Here is a 6113-nt window from a genome sequence, read left to right as displayed (position 1 = left end):
CAGGAATGGCGATCTCCAGAGTCTTCCAGGGAGACTAATTCCTGCCAGCAGAGGTAGCAGGAGATGGGTGTCAGAAGCTGGCCACTCTGTTCTGAGGAAGAGGGGATACAGACTAAAATTATGTCAATGTTAGTGTGTTTCAGTTAGTGTGTCCCGCTCTTCCTGACCCATTTGGGGTTTTCTTGGCAAAGATATTGGATAGAGAGCTGTACCATTTCCTTCGTCAGTTCATTTCACAGATGAAGAAACTTACATTAAATAGCTTGGGGCTTTATATAATGTGCATATATATCCATATAGACTTAAGCTACCATGCATACACACAGAAATACACACTTGTATATAATATGCATCTCCAGAGCTTAACAATATATGTATGTAATATATGTGTGTGTATGTTTCCAGAGTTTGACACAATTATGTAATCTCTTAATCCAGGGTCATTTCTTACAGAACAATAATATTCTATAATATTTATATACCACAATTTATTCAGCCATTCTCCAACTGATGGGCATCCACTCAGTTTCCAGTTTCTAGCCACTACAAAGAGGGCTGCCACAAACATTCGTGCACATACAGGTCCCTTTCCCTTCTTTATGATCTCTTTGGGATATAAGCCCAGTAGTAACACTGCTGGATCAAAGGGTATGCACAGTTTGATAACTTTTTGAGCATAATTCCAAACTACTCTCCAGAATGGTTGGATTCGTTCACAACTCCACCAACAATGCATCAATGTCCCAGTTTTCCCACATCCCCTCCAACAGTCATCATTATTTTTTCCTGTCATCTTAGCCAATCTGACAGGTGTGTAGTGGTATCTTAGAGTTGTCTTAATTTGCATTTCTCTGATTAATAATGACTTGGAGCATCTTTTCATATGACTAGAAATAGTTTCAATTTCTTCATCTGAGAATTGTCTGTTCATATCCTTTGACCGTTTTTCAATTGGAGAATGGCTTGATTTTTTATAAATTAGAGTTAATTCTCTATATATTTTGGAAATGAGGCCTTTATCAGAACCTTTGACTGTAAAAATATTTTCCCAGTTTATTGCTTCCCTTCTAATCTTGTCTGCATTAGTTTTGTTTGTACAAAAACTTTTCAGTTTGGCCACTTTTCTTTTTATTGTTCCTGTCTCTGTGCTTGCTTTTCTGTTTGTTTGTGACTGTCTTGTCTTGGAAATTCAAACTAACCTGAATTTTTCCTAAGTTAAGCTTTTCTCCCTGAAGGAAAGATTTGAGGTCTAAACTGTCCTGATTAGATCACTGCCCTGATAAAAGATTTCTGCAGCTTGTGGTTATGTATAGCTACTAGAATTGCTAGTTAAAAGAATTGCTAAATTGCTAGACCTCTTTCAGAGTCTAACCTGAAATCCACTGGCTTTTTTCTTTGCCTAAAGGTAAGGTGTTCCCCCTCCCCCAATTTTAAGCCTCATTATTCCAGGTAGCAGTACTTTTTGGAGGAGTTCCAGTCTTTTTTTCCTCCAAGGCTCATTGATCACTTAGCAAAACTGGGGGGGGAGGGGGAGGTGGTGATCAGACTTATTCAGGGGATACCCATGAATCAAGTCATTTGGCCATTTTTGATGGGCTATTTCTAGCAAGGACCCCAGTTTTTCTGGGATGCTGGGACTGTGGGAGTCAGCTATGAGCACTGGGACTATGATCCTTTCCTCAAAGGTACATTTGGGCAGGGAATACACTTCATTGTGCCTGTGAGAAAGGCTCTCTAAATTAAAAGAATCTCTGTGACTCAGGACATCCCCTTTTCGAAACTGGATTCTCTTTGAAATTACAATTAGACTTAATTGGAATAGCTTTAAGCTAGCTTTTTCAGCCAAAAAAAAAAAGAAGAAGAACTGTGGATAATTTATTTTTTTAATCCCTCCTTCATCCCTGAAGGCCTAGGCATTAAGGACTAGTTCTGAGAAAGGAAAAGTTTTTAATGATCACATCAAAAAGAAAAAAAAACAGACATTTCTGTAAACCTAAAACTGGCCACTTTCAGTCTACAGAAATAGTTAATTAAAGTTATGGAACTAAAATGTTTTGATCTTTTCTCATCAGAACATTTGTAGAGGGCTGGAACTCTGGAGAAGTATACTTGAAACAAGGTGTTAACTCAGTGGAATTGATGAGATCATGGTTCTCTAGTTCACATATATACTTAGTAATAGTTCTCTAAGTTTACATATAATCAGTATGCTGTAATGATGTAATTACAATAAGGTATATAAAGACTAAGAAGGACTGGGAAGATAAGACATTCTATCTTTCACTTTCCTCCTGGTGGCTCTCCTGCCTCCTACACTAAGAGGAGACGGGCAGAGGAGACTGAGACTGGGTTAGACTATGACAGACTATGACAGACACAGACTGTGAAGGGGACAATGAAAACTTTGGACTTTATTCCTGATTATTCTTGTGGTGATTATTCTGCTGAGACCAGGGCTGGTCCCAAGGCCCTTCAGAAAGCTAGCCCGGACATGAATGTGGACATAAACATTTACACTCAGCAGTTCAACTGACACAGATCGTCAGTTCAGTGGAAAAGTCCTCGTGACCTAGAAATAGGCTGAATACAAAAATAGACAAGCTGGAAACTTTGGTAAGGGCTAAACTAGTGTTTCAACTGAAATGGGACAAATGCTTAGAAAAGAACCTTCCTCACTCCAAGGGAAGTGTATAGAATACATAGTTAAGCTAATAAAGAACCAAGGTTTGATTGTAACTTGGGAGCAGATCATTGGACTCTTGGAAACATTAGAGTACATGTCTAATTGGTTCTCTAAGGAAGAAAAATTAGAGCCTGATAATAGGAAACTAGTGGGAGAGCAACTAAAGGAATATTACAATGATGGTGGTCCTGATTCAATTTTTGAAGAAACATTCTATATATACAACATACTACAATTGGCTTTAAGGAATTAGATAAGTATTAGAATAAGGAAATAGAATAAAGAGCAGGAGAGAGATGGCACTGACAAAGCAGCTGAAAAGTATAAAGAATTAGACAAGAAAGGAGTTAAGTACAATGCTGATGAAATTAAAGGAGTGTGGTGCTTTATCTCAGGAGCCATTAGGGCATTTCCCATCTAATAACCTTCCCCTCTCAATTTCCCTTCATGGGTGGAGAGAGAAGGAGGGTTGGGAGGGCAGTGACACAATCAGCACCACCCATGAAACAGCTTTGTCTATCTCCTATTACATGATTACAAAAGACACTAATTAAAGCTAAAGAGAAAGGGCAAGATACATCTGATTTAAGATTTAAAACTTATCCTATGATTGAAGAGTTTGACTCTTCAGATCAAGAAAAAAGAAAATACACTCTGTTTAATCTAGAAATCATCAAAGATCTGAAAAAGGCTTGTACTCTTTATGGGTCTACATCACCTTACATTAAGATGATGTTAGGGAATTTGGCTTTTGAAGTTTTAATCCCTAATGATTGGAAATCTATAGCAAGGACATGTTTAGAACCTGGGCAAAACTTGTTGTGACTTTCTGAATATAGTGAACTTTGTAGAATACAAGCCCAACAAAATAGGCAAACTGGAGTTAATATACCAGTCACCTTTGATCAACTAGCAGATTTAGGTCTTTATGCAGGCACTTGAGCACAGATTAATTACCCTATAGCAGCATGTGAGCAAATTGCTGTTGCTACTATCAAAACATGGGGCACCCTCCTAGGAAGACAAGATAGAGGGGAAGTCTTCACAAAAATGGCACAAGGTCCAAATAAACTCTTTGCTGATTTTGTGGGACATTTGTAGACAGCTGTCATACAAACTATTGGTGAAAATGTAGCAACAGAAATTATGATAAGACAACTTGCTAGAGAAAATGCTAATGAGGTTTATAGAAGAATTATACTAGGACTACACAAGGATGCTATTTTGGATGAGATCATAAGACACTGTGCCACAGTGGGCACAAATACCTTTTATACCCAGGCTATGATGTAGACTTCCCAAGATCCGAACATGGGAAGACAGGGTCCCTTTTGGCAAAGGACTTCCAGAGAGACTTGTCAATCCTTTCATTGTGGTAAAGTAGGACATCTGAAAGCTCAATGTTTTTTGTTTGTTTGTTTTTAAATTTTTATTTTTTTTATTTTTAAAAATTTTGAGTTACAAATTCTTTTCCTTCTACAATAGCTTCTCTCTCTCTCTCTTTTTTTTTTCACAATTATAACTTTTTATTGACAGAACCCATGCCTGGATAATTTTTTACAACATTATACCTTGCACTCACTTCTGTTCTGACTTTTCCCCTCCACCTCTTCCCCTCTCCCCCAGAGGGCAAGCAGTCCTATACATGTTAAATATGTCACAGTATATCTAGATACAATATATGTGTGCAGAACCTAACAGTTCTCTTGTTGCATAGGAAGAATTGGATTCAGAAGGTAAAAATAACCCGGGAAGAAAAACAAAAATGGAAACAGTTTACATTCGTTTCCCAGTGTTCTGAAAGCTCAATGTTGGCATAAAAGACAGGGTGGGAGAACAAGACCCAAAACCCTATGTCTAAAATGCAACAGAGGCTTCCATTGGGCATCAGACTGTAGATTGACTCAGGGAAATGGGAAGTGGGTCCCAGCTCCAGGACTCCTTTGGGCATCAGAATGTAGATTGACTCAGGATAATGGGAATCAGGGCCCAGCTCCAGGGCTTCATTGGGCAATAGAATGTAGATTGACTCAGGGGAACGAGAAGCAAGGCCCAGCTTCAGGGCCCCAGGCAAAAAACACTTGGGGCATGATGGCAGCTGAGTTTAACCCAGAGTCTCTTTGGAAGTTCAATACTCAGACATGATCAGTCAGCCAAGAAACAATCTGATGGGAGAAAGGGATTACAATTGGAGAGAATATAGGTTTTATAACCCAACAGAAGGGCAGTGTCCAATGCAAGCAGCTCCAATATAATTGTCAGGTGATGTGGAGAGATCCAGAAAGTAGTGAATGGAAGGGACCAAATAGGTTAACTGCTTGGGGATGAGTATGGTGTTCTTCTTCTTTAAAATATAATGGTTCTCTGGAAGCAGGTTTCTTGGGGAGGTAGCCCTAGTATCAGTTCAGATCAATAATCACCCCAATTGCAGCCAGGTGTTAAAAGTTCAGATCTTTTATTGCTTCCTCCAAAATAGCCCGGTTAGTTTGCAGACGTTTATTTTCTCCTTCCAAAATAGCCCAGTTAGTTTTTCTTAGAGGCCTATCTTTCTGCTTGGTTCCAAGAACTCTTGCTGCTAATTTTTTGCCTCTGCCAACTTCGGCTTCTCTTCTTCCAAAGGCCTCCAGCCAGCACCAAGGTGAAAGTTGGAATGAATCTGTCTTGCCTCTGAGAGAGGGCTTCTGGCTCTCCTAGAGTACTCTGTGTCTGGTTGTCCTTTGCTTCTGCCTCAGCCTCCAGCCAGCACAAAGGTGGAAGTTGGAATGAATCTGAGTCCGCTTCCAAAAGTGGGATTGTAGGATCTGAGAATGGGATTATGGGTTTCCTCCCAGAGTGCTCCTCTCCAACCCCTGGTAATGTTCTGAAGTAACTAACTTGAAGCTCTAAGAGCTTCTATATATGTGATCTCCCAAAGGTTGACTCCTCCCAAGGGAGGGATTAAGAGATGTGAATTTGGATATCTCATACTAAACCCTGAAATTTCCCAAATGTGTGAACTCCAATGAGTACTTAAATACTAAAAAAAAAAAAAGCTAGAGGATTTGTTAAGTACCATGCTAAATTAGCACTTTGTAAGGATTCCAACAGGTGAGGAATTGCTTGTATCTCTACAGATGGAGAAGGAATCAGATGGGTGCCAACAAGCTGTATTCATCTTGTCCATTAAAGAGAGACAGAAAAAGAGAAGACTCAAAAAACATCAGATGACAGTTGATTTATGAACGTCAAAAATTATTGATGAGACTACTACAGGACTTCAAAATTTGCAGGAATCATTGGATTCCCTAACACATGATGAGACTTTTGCAGGACTTCAAAACTTGCAGGAATCATTAGATTTCCTGACACATGAAGTAATGGACAATAGATTGGTTTTAGACTATTTCTAGGACTTATGGACATGTATAATTCCTCATGTTGATTCATGTTG

The sequence above is a fragment of the Sarcophilus harrisii genome, chromosome 2 (genome assembly GCF_902635505.1).
Source record: "Sarcophilus harrisii chromosome 2, mSarHar1.11, whole genome shotgun sequence".
Taxonomy (NCBI): domain Eukaryota; kingdom Metazoa; phylum Chordata; class Mammalia; order Dasyuromorphia; family Dasyuridae; genus Sarcophilus; species Sarcophilus harrisii.
The sequence above is the reverse complement of the archived record's forward strand: the minus strand, read 5'-3'. Positions refer to the sequence as shown.